Source organism: Podarcis erhardii, assembly GCF_964252035.2.
Source record: "Podarcis erhardii genome assembly, chromosome: 5".
NCBI classification, from domain to species: Eukaryota; Metazoa; Chordata; class Lepidosauria; order Squamata; family Lacertidae; genus Podarcis; species Podarcis erhardii.
This window is the reverse complement of record NC_138509.1, coordinates 66,843,388-66,868,666: the sequence shown is the minus strand read 5'-3', so window position 1 is coordinate 66,868,666 and position 25,279 is coordinate 66,843,388. Positions and strand designations below refer to the sequence as shown.

The 25,279-nt window shown below is 42.8% G+C and overlaps 1 protein-coding gene across 5 annotated transcripts in view; it reads right to left on the bottom strand.

The window, feature by feature from the left end:
• The window catches only part of ST6GAL1 (ST6 beta-galactoside alpha-2,6-sialyltransferase 1), a 128,692-nt gene that overhangs the window by 67,204 nt on the left and 36,209 nt on the right, over window positions 1-25,279 (bottom strand). The window contains exon 1 of one of the 5 annotated variants that reach the window (XM_081861606.1): window positions 5,536-5,935. The exons of the other annotated variants lie outside the window; for them this stretch is intronic. The gene's annotated coding sequence lies outside the window, so the exon portion shown is untranslated. Of the gene's footprint in view, window positions 1-5,535; window positions 5,936-25,279 lie in introns of those variants that run through there. 5 annotated transcript variants of the gene reach the window in all.

Genomic DNA, 25,279 nt, shown 5'->3' with positions numbered 1-25,279 from the left:
TGAGGGTTCTGTTTTCAAGCTACTGGCACTTTTGACTTTCAACTGAGTTAGAGAAACAACTTTTTTCCCTCCCTTGCTGCATATTGAGTGGTCATCAAAAAGTTGAGCACTGTGACAGGATACAGATCTTCTCTTTGCTCCAGGAATAATAAATATTTGGTTCTTTCAATTCAGCTGGAAATCTCTCACCGACTCGCACACCATTCCCAACACATCTCTGTTTCAGCAGAGAAGTCTTGCGCTGCTTTCTGTGTGATATTCCAATTTACCTACAAAAGAAGTTTCCCAAGGTCTTGGTGTTGTTTATTTATTGTAAGTGAGCTGAAGTTCTTGTGGTTCATTTTAAGAAATGCGAAAAGCGGAACAAGTTTTATTTTTCTCTGGTTCAATGCTCCTTGCGGTGAAAGACACCTTACAAACTGAAGTGACAGTTACTGAGGGATGCTGATACAGAGATCACCATCTGCAGCATCAACAATTTCAAGAAAAGCAGAGTCAGATGGAAACTTTATATCCACTACCCACATCAATCAATAGCAGAATGAAAGCAAAATATTACCTCCAGTGTTTCTGGAGGACTATATCTAAGCCTTCTTTGTTCTCTGAGCTGTCTCCTCATACTTCCTCCGCTATAGCATAAATATAAAATAAGCTAACTTCCACAACAGTGTTAGTTACTGTGATATTCTGTGGGCTGACATACTGGCGGGTGTAAATGTGTGGCTGAGTGAAGATGACACTGCCTTGTGAAAGGGGAAAGAATACGACCAGATGGACCTTGAATTTTTTTTCAACTTTGTGAGTCACCTCTCATTTTGCACATTTCTTTTTTTAGGACTAGAAAGAGCCTACCAGACCTATCTCAATCTGGTTTCAGGCCTGGTTTTGGCACAGAAACTATTTAGATGAGCCCAATGAACGATGCTGAGAAAAGGGACAAGGGATAAACAACCCTGCTTATTCTCCTGGAGTTCTCTGTGTCTTTTGATACTACCACAGAATCATAGAGTTGGGATGCCAAGGGGCATCTAGTCCAAGCCCTTGCAATGCAGGAACACCAACCATTCTGAAAGTGTGATTACCAGGGACAATCTGTTCATTCAAGCCATTGAAATCTTATTTCAACTACAGTGCCTCTAAATTTCATTTGCTAATCTGATGATAGATTGGTTACCTGATGTCGATGAAAACTGAAGTTGTGCAGTCTTAGAAGATTGCAGGGCTGCTCTTGCAGGGACAAGTGGCTTAAATCTGCTGCCTTCTTGGTGCCCGTTTTTGCTTTAGAGTTAATAATAATAATTTATTATTTATACCCCGCCCATCTGGCTGGGTTTCCCCAGCCACTCTCCCAACTGAATGAATGATAATAATAATAAAAAAGTGATAAAAGCATATCAGTATTTAATGAATGATGCTTTGCAGGGTTAAAGAAAGAGAAAAATGGTGTAAAAAGTATAATGATAGAGGTAATCTATATCAGACACAACAACTTAGAAAGAGTAAAAATTCCGAGGTCTTAGAACAAAGGAAGGAAGTCAATATGTGTATATGTATGTAATGACTAGATTAGAACGATGATATCGTTTTATTTGTAGATATGTGTTTTTGTTTTGTTTTGTTCTTTGTGTTCTTTTTTCTCTTGTGTTTTGTTTTTGTTTTGTTTTTTCTTGTTTGTACTGTTTTATTTTGGATTCAATGTTTGTTAATTTTTGTGCAATTTTGCATTGAAAATAAATAAATAAATAAATAAATAAGCGATAAAACACCAGACATTAAAAACTTCTCTAACTTCCAAAATATATGGAGATCCGATATGGACCTGTAGACTTATGGAAGGCAACAGAAGGAAGGATGGGGCTAGCACTCTCACCCAACCCAGGTGTGATGAGGTACCCATTTAAATAACACCTGGATAGGCCTAGAGCAGGGTTTTTCAGGCTGAGGATCACATTTCCACCTGGGTGATCTTCCAAGGCTCTACATCCTAGTGGTAGGCAGGACCAGAGGCAAAAATGGGTAGAGCAACAAGCGTACATTTTACCTTTGTACAATAGACTAGTTTCTACATTCACTCACAAAGAATCATAAAACTGGGTTGGAAAGGGATCCCAAGGTCATCTATTCCAACCCCCTGCAAGGCAGGAATCTCAGCTGAAGCATCCATGACAGATCCATGACCCAACCTCCAGAGGGAGACCATTCAACTGTTAAGCAGCTCTTACTGTCAGAAAGTTCTTCCTGCTGTTTAGTCTCCTTTCTTGTAATTTGAAGAGCTATTGGTTTGAGTCCTGCCCTTTTTCTGGAGAGAATGAGCTGCAGGACTGAGGGTGCCTACCTGGAAAAAAAACCTTTCAAAATATGGTGCTGGGAGATTACAGCACAACATCAAGACATTTATGTTACGGCGTCCCCTCATATTTTCCTTCTGACTGCAGTGCTGTTTGTCATCGACATTAAGCTGCTGAGTCATGTCATCCAGAGGGTTTGAGTCTGCTGAGGTGCCTTTTGTATTTTATCATCAACACCCAGCTCTGTTTCTCCTTTTCATGAGATTCAGGTAAGGCAGTAAAAGTGCTGAACGGGTGCCTGAGATCAGTAATGGACAGGATCTGGGCCAATCAACTGAAGCGCAATCAATTTAAGAAGGATGTGCTGCGGGCAAGTCGTATTCTGGGAAAAAAGTTGTACTCCCTCTACAGCAGATTTGGGGGCCTTCAGGTGTTCCTGTCATGCACTGGTTGCAAATTGGCTGCCAGACGAAGTTCAAAATTCTTGTGTTAATTCACAAAGCCCTAAACAACATGGGCCCAAAGTCACTTAAGCACCATCTGATCCCTTATAGTCCACCTCAATCACTGTGAACCTGATGGGTCACTTTTGGTAGTTTCTCATGCCCTTGAGGTTTGCTTGGCCTTCACTAGAGACTGAGTCTTTAGTGTGGTAGGCCCTGCCTTGTAGAACGCCTTACCAGTTGAGGTTTGGCAGGAACAATCTCTGCCTTCTGTCTTCTGAAAACTGTACTGTTTAGATAGGCCTTCATAGTATGAATTTCTCCAACTGGAAGACACCAGTTTGCAGAAAGCTGGTGTACACCACTCTGTGGAGCAAGGGCAAGGAGACAGAGACAACATCCACCAGACCTGATAAAACAGAAGACAGCGGGGAACCAAGGACTGAACCCTACGTCAGGGATGTTTCAAGTTCTGATATTAGCAAACTCGAGGAAACAAAAAGGTGCTCACAGAGTTTTCACTACAATCTTATTTGCACTGGTTGTGAGAAGTCAAAACAGCACTCTCCACCTTGGTCCAGTTAAGTCACTGTTCCAGACAGACTATCTTAAGTTGTGCGGAACTGGTAAATTATCTCATTATATAGGTATACTTATAGTCTACTTATATAATTACTTCCTTCTTTTTATATAAAAAGTAATGAAGCATAATGGCACTTGGGTTTCTCATATTATTATTCACAGTGCATAGTGTTTGGAGCTGTCCTGCCCTACCCTCAAATGAGTTTGCTCATCTGTTGTTTAGTAGAAAACAGGAACATAATGCATCTATTTAGCAATACCTTTGTGTGTCTTTCTTTATCTCTTGGAACGCATTTAAACCTCAGGATCCCATAGCTCGCCCACCCACCGCCCAATCAATCTGTTATGTTTCCTAACCCAGTATCATGATGGTATGTTTCATTCAGTGCGTCTTCCCACACACCTCAGATATGGAGTAAACCAGAATAGGATACAGAAGGAGAAGGCTCCTCTTTCTCCTGCCCACACTCCCTCGCTCAGAGAAGGCTGGATTGACATAGAAGAGTAGAACAGATTGACTCCATTATGCCTCACTTCCATGGCAGTGGATTGAAAAAGTACAGGAATTTCCAAATGCCAGAAAGCTAAGCATCTCAAGGAGAATTTAGATGAATGCCTTCTTTGACCACCGCCATTTAATGAACAAGAGGCATATTTGATAAAGACTGGATATACAACCTTATAGAATTTCTGTAAGAAATGAGGGTGGAGGCCACAAGGAAATACCAATCGGTGTGCAGTAATAATACATCTTGCACTGCAAAGTATTTTTGGTACAGATTAGATTCCCAAGCTAAGTTGAGAACGCAACTGCCTAGACTTCGCCAGAATGATATTTTTATGCTTTTGTGAGTCAGTGATTCTCCAGAGCCTGTGCAATTGGCCTTTTCCATTTTCTCTCAATGGTGTGATAAATGCCAAGTGTGTCACAGATCGCCAGAGATGTCACTGACACAAACCAACAGATGCCCATAATATTTGCAATGCCAGATCCTGAACATCACTCCAAACAGTACTAGAAATGGGCAAGAGGGAAATAATATGTTTCCACTGATTAAAAATAATAATACTGCATCTTCCAGTGTCACCGAGGCCTAATTTTCCCACAACAGACTTGCTTGGCCTGGGGGGGTGGGCAAGAAATTTCAATCTGCTGTCACAACTGAGAAACAACAGTACATAATAAAGCAATCATCTAGAAAAGCTTGAGATACTAAACTAAAGCCTTTCTAAAAGAACAGCACCTAAATCTTAAGTCATAGTCACTCAAGTCCAAAGGGCAAGCCTTGCTGGAGTGTGTGTCTTACGAAGCGGCTGTAAAAATAGGGTAGCTGTTTATACTTGAGAGAGGATTCTGGCACTGGCATCTATTTCTAGCTTCTTCTCCATTCCCTCTTCCTCCGGAGCCGTCCCAACATAATAACTGAGAATACAACCATTCTTCCACATGCTGAGGTCATTCAGGCAGACGGCTCACTGACTGGAATGTTGCTATAGCGCTGGAGCCCTAAAGCTGTTAACTCCCTGGTGATGAAGGGGGTAGAGGCACAACACATGCCGGACTGGGAAATCCAGACAGAAAAGGATTAGTATCACATGAAGGGGATCTCCTGCATTGAGCTCTCTAACTCAATCCCCCACCCCACCCCACAGTCCTCAAATAAAAAGACATTTGTGATATAGAAGGATCAAGAAGAGACAGACACCTTTGCAGCTTGGTTTGGAGAGAAATTAATCCACCACAACAGTGGGCCAGGAGTCAGGGTTTTTAAGACTCTAGCAGAAGAAATCTAGCCAACCCAATGCTCTCTTTTATAACTTCCAAAAGGTAAATAAAAGTATTCAAGCATGCATTTCCATATACAGTGGTAACTCGGTTTTCAAGCGTAATCCGTTCTGGAAGACCGAGTTATGAAACGTCCGGAAACCGAAAACTCAACAGCCGACAGCTAAGTCTCAGGATCTTGCACTCAGTGGAAGCCACATGGCATGTTTGACTTCCAAGGCATGTTCGAAAACCAAAGCATTTACTTCCGGCTTTATTGCATTCGTAAACCAAAATGTTCATCAACAGCGAGGCTTGAAAACCGAGGTACCACTGTATGCTTTTCCTAGTGATGTTGCTGAAACAGCCATTAGATTGCTACCAAGTTGCTTTTTCTCTAGTATTCATCAACACTGGTACTTCTTGAAATGTCCTCAGGGTTCCTTCTGATACCCACCTTACTTAGCCACTCCAGTCTGTGTCCTTGCTGGGAAACGTCGATCACACTGGAAGATCCAGGACCGATGAGTGGAGCAGGACTTTGTTGCCCTCATACACACTGAAGCAAGGAACTGCACTGTGCGCTCCCAACCCTCCTGTCGAAAACTTCTGGAAGGGGTGGGGAATGTTCAGTCCACCGGCTTAATTTCCCCAAATCATACCCACCTGCCCACATCTGGTGCCAAACGGGGCTAGTGGAAACCCATTCAAAGTGCTCCCGGTGATTCTGTCAGCACCAATCAGCAGCAACAAGAAGCCTACAGCCATCAGCTGTGCTACAGAATTTCCCACTGGGCATTTCCTAACGCAGCTGTAAGTGGGGCTTCCCTGCAAATATCCCTTCACATCACCAGCCTGAATCAAAGCCAGCAGTGAAAAAGGATCTTCCTCTGTAGGTGTGGCTTCAATCCTGCCTGCAAAGGATTTTGTTTTGCCAAAATGATTCGGGTGGCGTGAGGGAAGTCAGAATCCGGCTGAAGACTTCTCTTAAGATCAGAGAGGCATGGAATTGCACATACATTGCCGTGCTTCCTACATGACAACAGATAGTTTCAAAGAACAATCTATGATGTGGTGAGTAAATACTATTTTAACCTACATTGTGGACACTTAAATGGTGACATGCGTGGAGTTTTCTATTCTCTTTCCCCCCCCCTCCACTCCCACCCTCTTTTTAGGGAGACAGAGCAGCCCACCCTATTTACCTTTATAAATAAACATTTTGACTTAACATTTTACTTATGGGGAACTAATTGTTTGTTCCTGTACTATAAATGCCAAGCCAGCACAATTCTCCTGAATGCAATATTCAAACCCTGCTGTCAGGTTAATTATAGTTAAACAGAAAACCATTAAGCTATTACTAGTGCAGCCACATCCAATCCAAAAGAGCCGTAAGCCAAAAGCAGCTGTAGTTTCTTTCTGGCAGCTCCCCACCCCCACCCCACCCCCAGTGTTAGAAACTGAGATATGGAAGCTAGGAGCTAAATGGACCTTAAACCTAGGTTATGGGCACAACAACAGAATGTCTAGGTGCACTAGACAAGAGTACAAAGCTGAAAATGAATGAACTGCAGCTAACATGTTATGTTCATTTTTCACATGGTGTGGTCCTTCCCCTGCTCACCCCCCTAATATTCTGAAGAGGGTCTCTTACCCAGTCTTCAGAGAGTAGTTGGAAGTGAGGAGGCAGAAAAAGGTCTTCCTTTCCTTCCACTCTGCAGTTTTAATCTGAAATCTTAGGTGCAGTACTGCACCCAGAGCTCAGAAACTGCTTGCGCTAATGAAATTCCCTGTCACAAAACACACCTAGAACAATGGGAGTTTTGAACACTGCCCCCCACCCCTTTTCTTTTGTTCATGGCCTGCTATGCCTGGGCATTACCTAAGGATCTGTTAACATCAAAACAAAAGGAATTTGAAACTGAGCATCTTGAACCCTGCCAGGAAGCCCACAGAACCAAATGGCAGAAACTATCGTAACTTAAAATTTGCTTCCTTGATCTTTTTTCTTCCATGCACAAGGAAGTGCAGCACAAATGGGAAAACCACAGATATTGAGGTAAGTGATGCTCATTGCAACACCACCCTCAAATCAGAACCAAAAACTATGGAAACCTCAGCAGGGGACCTTGTGGTTTTCCTTCTTTGAACTGTGGAAACTTGCACTGCCCACTGGGCCTGAACTCCAAATACAGACAAGATCTTTCTGTTAATACCACTACACATGGAATCTGTCCCATGCTTAAAGCAATATAGACCAGGTATCTTCAGCCTTTTCCAAACCAAAAACCCACTTTTAACCCAGACATGCATTTGGGGACCCATGTCTCAGTATCTTGCCATATCTTCTTCTTCTTTGGCGATCACTCATAGCCGAGTAAGATTGCCTTCCATAACACAGTTTTAACAGTGAGACTGTGGAGGCCAATTCTGGATCCACATGCCCTTCCACAGTGGGGACATTGGTTTCCGGGGGGGAGTTGATCATGGTGTGGATTTGCCAAGCGTGCCTTCCTCTTAGCATATTTCTCCTTTGCGTCATGAACTCAAGTGTCTTCAAAGCCCATGACACCTTTGGTAAAAGCTGTTCTCCAATTGGAGCTCTCACAGGCAAGTGTTTCCCAATTGTTGGTGTTTTTTGCTTGAGACAGTCTTTAAAACTCTTTTGTTGACCACCAGCATTACGCTTTCCATTTTTAAGTTCAGAATAGAGTAGTTGCTTTGGAAGACGATCATCAGGCATCCGCACAACATGACCAGTCCAACGAAGTTGATGTTGAAGAATCATTGCTTCAACACTGGTGATCTTTGCTTCTTCCAGTACACTGGTATTAATTCGCCTGTCTTCCCAAGCGATGTGTAAAAATTTTCAGAGACACCATTGATGGAATCTTTTGAGGAGTTGGAGATGGCGTTTATAAGTGGTCCATGTTTCACAAGCCCTATACTGTAGTGTTCACTGAGATCCACCTTAGATCAGGCCGTGATCCAACTAGAGGTTCCCTACCACTAGTGGGTGTCATCCCACCAGTAATAGACACTGAACACCCACCCAATCAATCAATCAATCAATCTATACCGCTATATCATGTCATATTATGACATCATCATGTACAATGTTAAGACATAAAACACCAATTTAAAAAATAAAAATACAAGTAACTGGCTAATTAGAAATAAAATTTTAAAAGGTCAGCAAAGTCTTGTCAGCAAAAAAAGGTCTTCAAGAGATGGCTGAAAGTCAAAAGCGAGAGTGCCTGCCGAATGTCTTGTGGAGTACTGTTCTACAGCATAGGGCTGGCGACACTAAATGCATGACTTTTAGTTGAGGTCAGTGGGCCTCTTTAACACAGGGGATGACTAATAGGTTGCAGTTTCACCAACTAAATGTTATTTTTAAGACAGATAAGAAGAAAGGTTTTAGTCGTGAGATATCAAGATTTCAAAAAGATTTGTTAGAAAATAATGCTAAATTATTGTTGACAATGTACAGTTTGCTCTCAGAATGGCACACAAAAGATGAACAGGTCAAATTTGTAATGATACAGTGGGCAAAATATTTGGGACATAATATCCAGATGGCAGATTGGGAAAGGTTATGGAAAACAGATGTGAAATTTACAGGATGTTATACACTGAAAGAAAACTATATGAAAATGATGTACTGGCGGTATTTGACTCCTACTAAAGAAGACAAAGTCCCTACCAGAGAGGAAAGAAGACAAAGTCCCTACCAGAGAGGAATGGCAAACCAAGCTGATGGACTATGCCAAGATGGCAAAACTTACTTGAAAACTCAGAAACCAAGAGGCCAAAAACTTGCAGGGGGAGCGGTCCTCCCCACAAACTCATGGCAGAGCGGCAGCAGCTGGGTGTTTCCATCAGGCCCTGCTTATGAAGCTACCAGGGCCATCTGGCTTGCAGCCAGTGCTGGAAATGGAGAACACCTAAGGAAGGAAACAAGCTCCTTAGGTTATGGATTCCCTTTCCATGGAGGCTTCCAAGACAAGAATCAACAGGCACCCACTGGCATGGTTTAGGCATAAAATACTGGTGCCTGAGGAGACAGAGTTGATCCCAGAGGTTGCCAGGACACCCGCTAGCTCTGTTATTCTACTGAGCAAGAATCAACATTTCAACAGCATCTTCAGAATAAGCAAGAGCCTTGAAAATGTCTCATGAATGGAAAAGACACCCCAATTGCTCAGTCTGTTATAACTTGCATGCTACTTGCACAGTTTACATGATCATGGCAGATCATGAATCTGTGAGTGTGAAGTAGCACTTCAGGTGATGTGACAAGAAGTACCAGGCAGCATGTTCTGTCTCATTTACTTATAAAATCATTTGAGCACTGCATTCTTGGTTTTTAAAAGCTTTTTTATTAATTCTGATGTTGCCGTTTATAATTGAGAGACGCTTTTGGACTCTGGGTACAATCCAAAACCACTAAAATCAACTGGTGTCCAGTGTTAGTTCTACTCAGAGTAAACCTATTGAAAATAACAGGCACAACTAACTTGGTACATTAATTTCAATGGGTCCTTAATGTAGTTCAGTTGGTTATAACCCATGATAGGGCTGTCTGAATTTTCATCACATGAACCATGAACATTTGATTCTGTGCCGTGTGATGTCTTATTTTCAGATGAAAATTTCTAGCATGCTGGGAAGCACAACAAGTGCCTCTCACCAGCTGAGTCACCAGACAGAATGAGCAAGGGCATATGCCAAGGGTACAACTGGATATAGACAGACAATCCTCACCACAGCTATACCTAATGCAGCTGTATCATCTTCTACAACCCAATTTGTATAAAAAGAGCTTAGTTGATCTAACACTCTCTAAAACAACTTGCATATGACAACCGCAGCCTTGAGCCACGATTCTGTGGTGCTGGATTGCAACCACTCATTTCAGCAGCATTAGCTGTGATGTACAAAAGATACACAAATGAGAATACAAACAAGTACCATCTTTCAAGTGAATGGGTTTACGAAAGTCAGATCAACTTTCTCCAAAACTAAATGAAGTTAGTCATATTTTGGATACACAATGGATTCAACAATATCGTACATCCGGTCCATATTACATGAAAGAGGCAACAGTTTGTGGATTGTAGGCCTGCCTCAAACCCCATTACAAGGAAGTTCATGAAAGGATATGTGTTGAAATTTCCCTTTTATCAAGTGTCTGTCTCAAAGGAATGAAGAACTGATTGTTGATTGCTTTTAACAGTAGCTTGAAAGGGACCCAGATAATGCAGTATAATAAAATTTTACTGGCTCCAGTAAAATTGTATTGTTGCTACCATCACTTTTGTTGTTGTTGCTATTGATTTGAAGGCAAAATGTAATGCCACCTATTTAGAGAATGTCAGGCTTCCAGTCCCAGTAATCATACTCATGTTTGTTCCATGCTATGATCTGCGAAAGGGTGTGACGAGACAAGCAGTTTAGAGCTGCTCTGTCTGTCAAGGGAACTTACTATTTCAGTACTTAATTTCTTCTCACTTTCCTTTTACACTTCAGTGAAAAGAAGCATTTGTGTCATGTTTCACCAGGCTTTCATTTTGTTCTCGTTAACGAATTATCCTGCTTTTACAAATGGCAGAGAAGCAAGCCCAAATCTTATAGGTTGGTTTCGATCGTAAGAGACCCAACGTCTCTGGCTCCAGAAAATCACTTGCTGTTCAGAAATAGGTCTATTTGCGCAGAGTGGGGGGGGGCAGGAGAGGGCTGAAAAGCTCCATCATTGGACTTACTGGTGAGTAATTTATAGTTGCTTGCCACAGCAGATTGAAAACTTGTATTCAGTACATAGTTCATTTTAAATCTAATTTAAGCTCCTTTTCCACTTACACTGGAACCAGGAATGAGGCTATTCTCCTGTTTATCTTGCATAAGGGAGATCAGGGTTGATACTGTGTGCTTGGACTTTTCAATTAAGCCCTTTGACAAGGCCGTTTAGTCAAAGATTCAGAAGCGAAAGAGGGGGAAGGGGAAAAAAAATAAGACTTTTTGTCGTGATACAAAAGAGGATGCCCTTTTATGGATTTGCAACTGATCCAACAATAAATGTCCAGTTACCAACTGCCAGTTGTCACACTAGAACAAAATTCCCAAGTGTCACTCCTGAAATTCTGGAAGCCAAGAGAAGGCCTTGGAAGAAGAAGAAAACAAAGACCAACATAGGTGTCCTCTGAGAACCCCGCCTGAGATCATTATGGGCTTGCTGTAAAAATATAACAGCCTCACAAACAAACCCACATATGAAAACACATTTCCGCTGCACACACCTGCCTAAGAAAACCTCTGTTAATCATTTGTGGCAGATTTTTATGAATTTATAGAGAGAGAGAAATCTAACATAGATCTTTCTTACTTGCCCCGGGTGGTCAAGCTAGTGGCAACTTTACAAACCACCAAAGCTTTTCCATTGTTTGCATTTCCTTATCCCATGAAGAAATGACTGAAACAAGACCCGCTAATTATGTGTTCTTTTTTGCTTTCAACCATCTCAGACTGATTCCTAGTATTGTGTAAATATAAAGCAAGCACCACCATCTCTTGCCCAATTTACAGAGAAATAAAGTGAGGTAAGAGGTTGTTATCAGACAACATAGGCTCTGATAACTTTGTTTTAAATAAAGGCACTTCTGAAGAACACGAAGTGATGGAAATTTCTTATTGACCTACTCTGGAAGTTCTGTTTCTCTGTAAATAATTACAATCTGGTTATTGATGTCTGTGGCAATGTTTCTATTACCAAGCCACATATTAAGCTTTTGCTCATAAAAGCCCCTGTATTTTGTTTTAAAATACAGCTATAATTATTTGAATTATAGCTCGTAAGTGGAGCCCTCCCTGTGGAAAGCCCTCTCATCAGATGTCAAAGAGATAAACAACTATACAACATTCAGAAAACATCTGCAGGCAGCCTTGAATCAGGAAGTTTTTAACGTTTGATGTTTTATTATGTTTTTATATAGGTTGGAGGGACGTGGGTGGTGCTGTGGGTTAAACCACAGAGCCTAGGACTTGCTGATCAGAAGGTCGGCGGTTCGAATCCCTGCAACGGGGTGAGCTCCCGTTGCTCAGACCCTGCTCCTGCCAACCTAGCAGTTCGAAAGCACGTCAAAGTGCAAGTAGATTAATAAGTACCGCTCCAGCGGGAAGGTAAACGGCATTTCTGTCTGCTGCTCTGGTTCGCCAGAAGTGGCTTAGTCATGCTGGCCACATGACCCGGAAACTGTACGCCGGCTCCCTCAGCCAATAAAGCGAGATGAGTGCCGCAACTCCAGAGTCGGTCACGACTGGACCTAATGGTCCGGGGTCCCTTTACCTTTAATATATATGTTGGAAGCCACCAAGAGTGGCTGAGGCAACCCAACAACAACAACAACTCATATTTTCTTGAAAAAAAATCAAGCAAGTACAAAGAACCTAGATGACAAAGATCACTACCTCAAGAAACAGAGAAAACTTCCAGGAGATCTGGGACTGAAATAAGTAAAGCTAAATTGATATAGGATGGGCAAAACATGTGTGTTTGTGAGAAATATTCATTAAGCGATGCTGTGAGAACCCCCCCCCCCGAGAAGTTACTGAAGGTGGACATACAATGTAAGTGGCACTTTCCACTACAAATAACAGTGGGGTTGTTTTAACTACATAAACAGCTGAGTCTGGACACTGGAAATAGAATGATAGTCAGAGAATGAACCAAATTTTTAACATTGAATGTAAAAATGTATACTGTTGAATGTACAGCTCAGTGGTAGAGCATTTCTGCATGTGGAAGGCCTCAGGTTCATTCTCTGGCATGGCATCATAGAACTGTGGGGTTCAAGGGTCATCTAGTCCAAACCCTACAATGCAGAAATCTCAGCTAAAGCATCCATGACAGATGGCCATCCAAACCCTGCTTAAAAACCCCCAATGAAGGAGAGTCCACAACCTCCCAAGAGAGTCTGTTCCACTGCCGAACTGCTCTTACTGTCAAGAAAGTTCTTCCTGATGTTTGGTTGAAATCTCCTTTCTTGTAACTTGAAGCCATTGGTTTGAGTCCTATGCTCCAGAGCAGGAGAAAACATGTTTGCTCCATCTTCCATGGGACAGCCATTTAGATATTTGAAGTCTCCTCCTTTCCAGGCTAAACCCACCCAGTTCCTTCAACTGTTCCTCATAAGGCTTGACCCTTGATTATCTTGGCTTCCCTCCTCTGCACACTTCCAGCTTGTCAACATCCTTCTTAAATTGTGCCTCCCAGCACTACCCATTTCCAGGTCAAACTTGGATTGTCCCATCTGAAGCCCTGGAGAAGAGCTGCCAGTCAGTTTAGACAATACCAGACTAGCTCAGACACCCCCACCCTTTGGCCCTCCAGATGTTTTGGACTACAATTCCCACCATCCTTGACCACTGGCCCTGTTAGCTAGGGATTGTCCCATTAAACTTTAATTAGTTTAATGTAAATGCCCAGTGCGCTTCCATCGTCACAAGTCCCACTACAGCAGAGCATTTCGCGCAGCGGTTTAGAAGGGCAGGAGAGGCAGTATCTTTTCAAAGAGGAGTCTTGGAGCAAGCGGTTTGGAACTCAAAGAAAGGTTTATTTACAAAAACAAAAAAACCCCCGGCGACGAACCACACATATCAGCAAACACGCCCAAAAGGGGAGAAGGGGAGAACAAACACACGGGAGACTATTTATACAAACTCATGTTCCTGGAAGCCTAATGACCTCCAGCTGCTCAGTGATTAGAGCGTTTCTGCTACCTTTTAACCCTTTGATAGCAACACCCCCTCTCACTCGTAACACTGAGCTGTACCAACCTTAATTCAAATTTAAACCTGAACAGAAACATTTATGAAATTGCGGACCCAAAGCTTTCGTAAAACCGTCTGCGAGATTTTCTTGGCTTGGACAATATTTTAGTTCAATTAAACCTTGTTTTACACTTTGGCATACATTTTGATAACGGATATCCAAGTGTTTTGTGTGTGCCTTGAATTGACCTGATTTAGCTAGTTTAATACAAGGTTGATTGTCTTCCCACACTCTGATAGGTAGGGAACATTCTCCAAACAATTCTTGTACCAGTTGCTTATAAAATTCTAGTTCTCTACATACATCTGATAATGCATTAAACTCAGATTCAGTTGAACTTAAAGCTATAAGTGACTGCTTTCTTGATCTCCAACCAATTAGTGCATTTCCAAATTTTATCGCCATTCCTGACACTGATTTTCTATCTGGTCCAGCATCTGCCCAACTACTGTCGGCCCAACATTCAAGTTGTGTGCTGCCCTCTGCTGATAGTTTTAAGCGAAACCTTTTGGTAGTTTGGAGATACCTTAAAACTCTTTTTACTCCTTGCCAAGCATGCATTGATGGTGTTTCAGCTTGTCTACACAGCATGTTGACAGCATATGTTATATCGGGCCGAGTCCACTGTGCAATGTGGAGTAGACTGCCTATCGCTGACTGGTAAACCCCGGGATTAGAGAACTCTGCCTGTTGCTCGGCTTGAGCATCCTTTATGTAACTTAACTCCATTGGGGTTTTAACACCAGCACAGTTGTCCATTTTAAACCTTTCCAGCAACTGCTGGATCTTAGCTTCTTGGCTGAGCCAATAGTTCCCATTTTCATCTTGCTGAATTTTAACTCCTAGATAAACAGATACATTGCCTAGTGATTTTATCTGAAACCTTTCTCCAAGCTTTGTGGCAAATTGTTGTGCAAGTTTATCATCCTTTCCACTGTATAATAAATCGTCAACAAATATCAAGACTGCTTCTTGTTCACATCCCGAGCCTTTTAGATAAAGACACGCATCTGCTGCGCTCTTTCTGAACCCCATGCTCTCTAGAGCATCATTTAAGCAGGAATTCCAATTACGGGCGGACTGTTTCAACCCATAAATGGATTTGTGTAGGCGCCAGACCTGGTTTGGCTTGTCTCCTTCAAAACCCAGTGGTGGTGTCATATAGACTTCCTCCTGTAAGTCTGCATTTAAATAAGCCACATTGACATCAAAATGAAACAGCTTATTTCCCTTCTTAGCTGAAGAGGCTAAAAGCATTCTTAGTGACTCCGATCTTGAAGTAGGGGCATAGATTTGAGAATAGTGAACACCTTTGCGCTGCGAAAACCCTTTTGCAACTAGTCGGGCTTTATACTGCAACTCTTCAGTAGTTGTGGGCTTTAAACGATATACCCATCGACAACCTACAGCTTGTTGCCCTTTCGGAAGCTCTGTACTTGTAAACACACCGAGAGACTTCATTGAAGCCATCTCTTTTTCCATTGCTTCCTGCCACTTTATGGCTTCTGAGCTTGGAAGCTTTTGTACCTCCATATAGCTATCTGGCTCACACTGTGCCATATTTACGTATACACTTGTCACCTTAAACCGCTCTGGCGGCTTGCCCTTTGTGGCACGGTTTGACCTGCGCAATTGTTCCTCTTGTGCCCCCTCTGACCGTTGGCTGTCAGAATCTGTCTCAGACTTTATATCTGGATGCGCCCCTAGGGATAAAGACCTCCGTTTAGATACCTCCCTTGGGCTTGGTGTTGCAGGCGACCTGCTTCGCTTTTGCTGTCTGCTAGGCCTACTGACTGGCGATGTTGGAACACTCCTAGATTCTGGCTTTTCTACCTTAGGAGAAGAACCTTGTGCCTGGTCAGAATCTGCATCTGAACCATGTGCACCATCCCCTTCTGGCTCATTACTCTCTGGACTTTCATTCTCAGCATGAATGCCTAAATCATCTCTCAAAATGTCAGGGTTAGCATGCAAGTGAGTCCATCCGGACTGCTCACAAAATTCAGCACTCCTACTGAGGACCACTCTTGTAGTATCCCCATTTGGGTTCACGAATCTCCAAGATTTAGCGTGTGGTTCATACCCACAAAAGATGAGTTTCCTAGCCCTTGGACCTCCCTTTTTCCTTAACGCTTTTGGGATAAGTACATAGGCTTGACATCCAAACACCCGAAAGTAATTAATTTTGGGCTTCTTCCCATATAAAGCAAAATAAGGGGTAGTGCCAATTACAGAATCATATACTTGGTTCAGAATATGAGTAGCTGCCTGCCAGGCTTCCGCCCAGTAACTTTGAGGGAGTTTAGCATCAAACAACATAGAGTTTGCCAACTCTTGCAGAACCCTGTTTTTACGTTCGGCCACGCCTCCTTCTTGGGGGGAATAAGGTGTAGACAGACGATGCTTAATTCCCTTTTTCTTAAAGAAATTCTGCAACACAGACCCGGTAAATTCTGACCCTCTGTCTGTCTGAAAAGCAAGTACTTTAGTACCGAATTCAAGTTCTACTGCATGAACCCAATTTTTAACTGTTTCTGCAGTATCTGCTTTGGTTTTGAGAGGAAAAAACCATGTGACTTTTGTTTTGTCATCCGAGAGACACAGTGCATACCTCGAACCTCCCATGCTAGCAACAGGCATTGGGCCACATAGGTCCATATGCACAAGTTGGAATACTTTGACAGATTTCCTATCTGAACTGGGATAGCTGCATCTATGAACCTTCGCCCTTTTGCATGCAGTACAATCCAAATACTTAGCACATTTGTTCATTTTGCACCCTTCTGATAATTCAGGTTGCCTTTTAACATACTGAAAATTAATATGTCCCAGACGGCGGTGCCATAAATGAACACAAGAATTATGGGTAGGCAAGTTCACACAACCAGCATGAACCTGTTCAACTTCATCTGGACTTGTCTCAAAATAATATAACCCATTTCTGCATTCCACCTGCAAAAGAGATACGTTATTCTTTGAAATAGTGCAAACCCCATTTTCAAACACAGTTTTAAAACCAACTCTATCAAGTTCTGACACAGACAAAATACACCCCTTCAATCCCTTTAGCACGTAGGCATCAATTTCTGTTTGCAAACTGTTCAGTTTCAAGAACACTGTGCCTACGGTCTCTAAGGAACGTTTAGTTGAATCTGCCATTGTCACAACTTTAGGGGTTTGCAAATGTCTGCAATTCTGCAAACAGACACTAGATGGCGCCACCAGGTGGTGAGATGCACCACTGTCGATCAACCAGCGTAGATTGCTGCCTTGGCCACGCCCTTGCATCAACGCCATTGCTGAAGCCATTTGCTGTGTGCTGTGGGAGTAGCCACGACCTCCTCCTCTTCTTCGACGTCCCCTGGAACTCCTTGTCTGGTAACTAGGGGTAACGGCCTTGGTGCTGTCTTGACCAGGTTCACGTGTGCAATTCCTGATTAGATGGGAAGGGGAACCACAGCGAAAACAGTGTCTAGCTGCAAAAGCATTTACTGTGTGCTCAAACTCAGCATCAACACTCTTAGGCACAGCATAACTCCCCTTTGAAGACAAACCTCTTTCTCTTTGCCTTTTATCCTGTTCATCTGCAAGCCGAGATGAAATGTATTCAAGGGTTAATTCAGTTGAAGGCATAGCTTCCAAAGTTAGAGCTAGAGTCTCATAGCTTTTACCAAGAGAAGACAACAATATGTATGACTGCTGCTCCATAGAGAAAGGAATGCCTAGCTGTCTTAGTTGATTAAAGGCAGACACCATTTTGGCAATATGTTCTTTCACACACGCTCCCGGTTGGAGACGTAAATCAAACAAACATCTTGTAGCATGGATCTTGGCCCCCGCAGTGTTTCTGGAATTTAACCGCTGCAGAACCGTCCAGACCTCATGCGTGTTCTTTAACTCAGAAACATAAGGCATTTGCTCTGGTCCCACTGCCAAAACTAGTAGACCTTGGGCTTTCCTGTTGCGTTTCTGTGAAGCTGCTGCTGCTGCTTTGTCTTCTGCAGACGCGTCTGCAGCTGCCTGTAAAGGCGGTGCTTCAGTGCAACTCCACAATTCTTTTGCTTGCAACCAAACCCTTACTCTAGCCTTCCAATCTTGCCAATTTTTCCCATTGAGTCGCGTAAACGGGACAGAAAAACTTTCCTAGGACTCTGCCATCCTCCCTGGGGCTTAGGAACGATACTCACACACCTGTAGACCGTCTCCCAGCTGCTGAGGTGGCTCCTTGTGGAATAAGACGTCTTCCAGCGAGTACAAACTGCTCAGTGCCTGTTTAAAACTTTTCTAGGCACGTTGCAGGACTCAAGCTGCTTTGAAGGCTTTCGTTGTTGGCAACCGCTTCTGACTTCGCTCCAGTCCTTGCATAAATCACTCCGAACTGCACTCCTTAGCTCCTTCTTGACGTACAAACATCCATAACCTGTCCCATTAAACTTTAATTAGTTTAATGTAAATGCCCAGTGCGCTTCCATCGTCACAAGTCCCACTACAGCAGAGCATTTCGCGCAGCGGTTTAGAAGGGCAGGAGAGGCAGTATCTTTTCAAAGAGGAGTCTTGGAGCAAGCGGTTTGGAACTCAAAGAAAGGTTTATTTACAAAAACAAAAAAAACCCCGGCGACGAACCACACATATCAGCAAACACGCCCAAAAGGGGAGAAGGGGAGAACAAACACACGGGAGACTATTTATACAAACTCATGTTCCTGGAAGCCTAATGACCTCCAGCTGCTCAGTGATTAGAGCGTTTCTGCTACCTTTTAACCCTTTGATAGCAACAGGGATCATGGGAGTTGTAGGCCAAAACATCTGGAGGGCTGCAAGTTGGGGATGCCTAGAATAGATCAACCAATGGGTCTGACTCTGTATAACAGGAGTCAGCAATGTGTGGCCCATGGGCCAGATGCATCCCACGAAGACCATTTTACTGGCCTATGAGCCACCCCTGAACCAAGCTGCCTGCTCGGCAAGTACCCCATGCACTGCGCTAAACCGGCACAGCACGGCGCAGGGACTTGCCGAGCGGCGCCAGAAATTGCATCTGCACATGAGCAGATACCGAAAATTGCGTCTGTGCATGTCCAGATGCCGAAAATTGCTTCTGCGCAGGTGCGATTTTCAGCATCTGGGCATGCACAGAAGCAATTTCCAGCGCCACACTGTGCCAGTCTGGCCCACAGACGATCTCCATGGGAGTGATCAGGCCCATGGCTGGTAAACCTTGCCCACCCCTGCTGTATAAGGTAGCTTATTATATTCCTAAACAATGTGACCCTGTGCACACCTCAAAATTTGGTGTGGTAGGGTGGGGGGGGAATCAGCAGATGTGGTATAGAATTTATTGTGCTTGCCTAAGATTGGGAGCACCAGGTTCAAATCCCTATTCAGCTGCAAGCCTCACTGGATGACTTTGGGCCATTGGATCACTTACCTTTTGGGGCTGCTGAGAATAAAATAGAGAACACGCACAATGATTCAAGCCCACTAAGAGGAAAGGAAGCGTATAAACCTTATGAATAATAAGAAACACATATAGCATCTCTACAAGAACCATATTTTTAAAAGATTCCCTATTTAAAATGAATTAAAGCTGAAGATCTTGCTCCATTAACTAACCCTTAAAAGTGGTTTAAATATATATATATATATATATATATATATATATATATATATATATATATATATATATTACAAAGTATCCAGTTTTCTCAGAGGGGTAATTTATGTAGAAAACATCTGCCCTGCCCCTTCCAATGCATTTGCATCACTCGCAGCGACTGATGTTGATTCAAAACTAAACAATCCTATAAAATCAGTAAAGCAGCATAAAAACAGGGAAAGGTTGGGCAGATTTAAAGATCCTAAAAGGAGGATCTGCCATATAAAATTTATCCACCTGACAAAAGAAATGCTTGCTAGAACAGGAAAGTTCAAACATCTTTTAAAAATAGGAAGAGAGAGGGCTAAATGGATCTCACAGAGCAAGGTGTTTCACAAACCTTTCTGTGTTCCTCGGATGAAGGGAAGTATATAAACTTAATAAAACAAATAATTAAACAAACAACAAACAAACAAACAAACAAACAAACTGGTTCAGTCATTGAGAAGACTCTCAATGGCTGGGGTTTTTTTGTCCCTAACAACTGTGATTCCATAATCACAAAGTTCTTTATTAGATTTCATAGGCTTAAAGAGAGACAGATGATAGAGATAGATAGAGAAGCCTGAGACAACTTAATAAAACTTGCCATAACAAGACCAGGAGTCTACAAGGTAAAAAAAAACCTTGAAGGCAGCTCTTAAGCAGTACTGAAGTCATCACTAGTACTACTAAAAGGTAAAGGGACCCCTAACCATTAGGTCCAGTCGTGACCGACTCTGGGGTTGCGGCGCTCATCTCACTTTACTGGCTGAGGGAGCCGGCGTACAGCTTCTGGGTCATGTGGCCAGCATGACGACGCCACTTCTGGCGAACCAGAGCAGCGCATGCAAACACCATTTACCTTCCCACTGGGGCGGTACCTATTTATCTACTTGCACTTTGATGTGCTTTCGAATTGCTAGGTTGGCAGGAGCAGGGACCGAGCAACGGGAGCTCACCCCGTTGCGGGGATTTGAACCACCGACCTTCCGATTGGCAATTCCTAGGCTCTGTGGTTTAACCCACAGTGCCACCCGTGTCCCTACCAGTACTAATACCATGGGCACTGATGGAGAATATACACCAGTACTACTATCGTAACTTAATTGATGCATATTCTCCATCAGTGCCCATGGTACTTTAAATAATATTTCTCTGCCCCAAAGAGCATGCCAACGAAGTTTGACATTGAACAACGGCACAGATTAAAAGGAAACAATGGTGACAAGGAAATGAATGTGCAGAAATTCATTTGCACGTACTTAAGGGGTTTTCCTGCAACATGAGATTCTAGCGTATCCCACACAGTAGTATTACAAATTCCTTTGCTATTTAAAAAATTTTTGGCTCTTAGAACTGAAACTAGTTGTGAGTGTTTTCTTGTGAGAGGGGTTATCATGAAGATCACACATGTAACATTAGGCTGAAAACCCTGTCATTACTGAAACTCTGTCTTTTTCATTTACTGTACGGATTATAAGATCAAACACTCCAAAAGTAATCAAAGGTTTTCTTCATTTAGTTGTACTTAAAGATGTCTTCTGCCCCATGTCTTGAATGTTGTTTAAAGCCTTCAAGGAAATAATTTGGTTCCTACCATTGGTACAGACCTTTCCTACTAAAAATAAATTTAAAAAGAATCTTAGGTAAAACCCAGCCAAAATTAAGCAAACATAATTAAACAATTTCTCTCTCAAATTGCTTGGACTGAAAAATGCTTAACTTTGGCAGGATCATGCCCACTGTTTATTTTGTGTGTCTAAGCATGTAACAGTCCTTTTTTTTTTTTTTTTTTTTTAGAAAACCTTTCCCCATCATATTTGGGGAATGTATCCCAATAATTCCTCTTCCCAAAACAAGGCAAAGCCAGACAAAAGGGCAAATGACCAATGTTTGTAAAATCATCATCATCATCATCATCATCATCATCATCATCATCATCATCCAACCTGCATATTGAAAAACAGCCTCTCAGAAAAAATAAAACTGCTCAGGTAAAAAATCATCAGCCGCCCAAGCACAACAAGAGTCAATTGGGCACATTTCCCAAATAAGATTATTTAGAAAACCTTTCCCAGGGAATCAGAACTAATCAGAATATCTTTGGAAAAAAGCTTAATGGTTGAAATGGATCTATAATATGCTGGTTTGTAGTATTATTGTCCTATTTATATTGTGTTCATTATCTCTTTTTATGCATTGTTTGGTGTATATTTTCGTATTTGTGGATCTTTTTGCTGATGTGCTTGATACATAGGGATACTTGTTACCTATTGCACTGTATCCATGGGAAATAATTAAAGAAGCAGATAGGAGAATTTAATGCAAGAATGGGGAACCTGTGATGGTCCATTTGTGTTAGGACTACAAGTCCCATCATTCCTAATCACCAGGCCATGCTAGCTGGGGCTGAGGTGAGTCCAACAGCATATTTGTGCGCAGAAGAGAGCTCTCAAACACTCGGTTTATGGAGAACCAGCCACACAAAGAATGGTGGTGACATTGTCTCCTACATGCAAAGCCCTACATGCAAAGCTCTGCTAGAATACAGGCAGTATCACCTAGCTGTTCAGAAGAGGTGGCAAGAACATCCCAACTCCACTCCTGGTTGAACAGGTGATCAGCATACCTGCAGCTTTCAAACAGGACTCAGCAACTGCAAGAATACACAGTACTGTATGGTGGATGTCCTGTCATGTATCAGGTGACAGACACCAGACCTGAAGTGAACTACAGTGGTACCTTGGTTTTCGAACAGCTTAATTTACAAACAAATTGGAATTAGAACACTGCAAAACCAGAAGTAGGTGTTCCGGTTTTCGAACCTTTTTTCAGAAGCCGAATGTGCTCCATTTTGAGTCCCAGTGTTTCCTGTTGCACTGCTAATTTGCATCCCCCCCACTGTAATTCAAGCCATCCATTTCCGATTGCAGTGTTCTGAGGTGATATTTAGAGCTTATATTTGGTGCTTTTGTTTTTGCTATTTATTTTGCCTTTTTTGCGTTGATGCTTTTTCAGTTAATTTGTTTTTGTGACTGTGTGGATCCCAGTTCAGCTACTGATTTCAGGATTTATTGTCATATTTTAAAAGCACTGCACACTTTGTCCCAGGCATAACGTATAATCCAGGCCACAAACAGGTTTTTCTGAGAGCAGCAGGACAACCACTAGAAGCACTAATCCTGCACATCCTCCCGGTTCCCTGCAACTTGACTGATCTTCCACTTCCTTGGGTGTCACCTGCAGCGACTCCACAGCCTAAGATGAACAACTTCATTAAAGAAAGTTCAAGCACCAATGAGTTAGAGGACTTAGACACCAGACACCATCCCTCTGAGCCTTCCTTATTGTGAGATCAGAGCATTGTGGGAATACACATAACAGGTAACTCACAACTTGTGTATGGGGTACACTTCAGGGATTGCATGTAAAGACAAGATCGTGTATAGTCAAAACCACCCTGGAACTGCTTCCATGTAAACATACTTACTTTTCTGAAACTGGTGCACCAGGTAGGCTTGAGCCGCCACACAAAATGGAGAGATTTTAATCATTGATTAACTGGCGTACAAGCAGAGGCTACAACAAAAGCTGTGTTCACACCATTTGCCTGAACACGAAAATGCAAAATTCATAGATAGAATCATAGAATCATAGAGTTGGAAGAGACCACAAGGGTATTCGAGTCCAACCCCCTGCCAAGCAGGAAACACCATCAGAGCACTCCTGACATATGGTTGTCAAGCCTCTGCTTAAAGACCTCCAAAGAAGGAGACTCCACCACACTCCTTGGCAGCAAATTCCACTGTCGAACAGCTCTTACTAGAGCAAGGCAGTGCAAGCCCTGACTTAAACATCCCAGTTTGCACTCTGCTGCCTGCTTGCCAACCTTTCCCCCATGTTGAGTGGGGAAAGACTACAGGAGGCTTGGACCCTGCACACAGGCAACCCTGAAAAAGCAGGATCCCCATTTGCATGGAGGGTTCGTACAAGCCCACTACAACATTGTTGTTGTTGTTGTTGTTTAGTTGTGTCCGACTCTTCGTGACCCCATGGACCAGAGCACACCAGGCACTCCTGTCTTCCACTGCCTCCCGCAGTTTGGTCAAACTTATGTTTGTAGCTTCGAGAACACTATCCAACCATCTCGTCCTCTGTCGTCCCCTTCTCCTTGTGCCCTCCATCTTTCCCAACATCAGGGTCTTTTCCAGGGAGTCTTCTCTTCTCATGAGGTGGCCAAAGCATTGGAGCCTCAGCTTCAGGATCGGTCCTTCCAGTGAGCACTCAGGGCTCCTTTCCTTTAGAATGGATAGGTTTGATCTTCTTGTAGTCCATGGGACTCTCAAGAGTCTCCTCCAGCACCATAATTCAAAAGCATCAATTCTTCAGAGATCAGCCTTCTTTATGGTCCAGCTCTCACTTCCATACGTCATTACTGGGAAAACCATGGCTTTAACTATACAGAACTTTGTTAGCAAGGTGATGTCTCTACTTTTTAAGATGCTGTCTAGGTTTGTCATTGCTTTTCTCCCAAGAAGCAGGCGTCTTTTAATTTTGTGGCTGCTGTCACCATCTGCACTGATCGTGGAGCCCAAGAAAGTAAAATCTCTCACTACCTCCATTTCTTCCCCTTCTGTTTGCCAGGAGGTGATGGGACCACTACAACATAGGGAAGGTCAAATAATGAGCAGGAGGACCCACAAGCACAGAGTGTGGTAGTGGGGCTTACAGGCACATTCCTGCCTTCATCCCATCCTCTAGTCCACGAATTTGGCTTCAGGTGTTCAAGCAAGTGCTGCTGTTCAGGATTTCAGCAACTCCATCTCAAAGGCCTTTCCAACAGCCAGTCAGCATTCCAGTCACGGAGCATGCTCAGTGGGCTGTGGGGGTGGGTCCCTCCTGAGGATTTCCCCCCTAATACTTTTTGTATTTCTTCAAACCTTGGGAATCTTCCATGCCTGCAACAGCACTCAAAGCCTTAACTTCCGAAATAGAAAATATTATATATTTATTGGTGGCAGCAGATGGTGGTGGCAGCAGATCTCTTAACAGGAAATTATCTGTATACTCATGGGATTATGATTTCCAGGATTCGCTGAGATAAGCCAAAGCAGTTAAAATAGCAGCTGATTTAAGTTTGCAGTGTAAATCTGTCGATTTTTGGCATTTTCTTTTTGGGAGTGCCTTTATGGTAGCATAATTCATTAGGCATTATGGCAGCTCTTAAGGGACTGAAAGGCAGGCTAAATGTGTGAAAATAAATCAATAAAAGCAAGATATAGGGACTAGCAATGGCTGTGGGAACACAGTCTGTTGCCCCATGACCTACAAAGAGCCTTGTGGCACCTTAAAGATTAAAAATAAGAAGTTTTATTGTGGAACAAGCTTTTGCAGAACAGAGTTCCTTTTGTCCAATCCTGTACCTGATGACATGGATGCACTCACAAAAGTTCATGCCACAATAAATCTGTTAGTTGATAACGTGCCAGACAACTCTTTGGTGGGTTGTTGTTGTTTTTACTGACAAGACCGTCCCGCTATGAAATGGCCTCCATTGGCTTCTACAGAATCCTTCCCCTACACGGCCATCTGTCAGAGAGACATCCATTCTGGTAGCAATAATAGTAAGCGAAGACAATAAATATTTTGGTTGGCTCTGAATCTATCTAGTGCAGATCAGTTTCAATGGATGGTTTTTGCTTCTAATCAGGACCGGCCCTGCCATTGGGC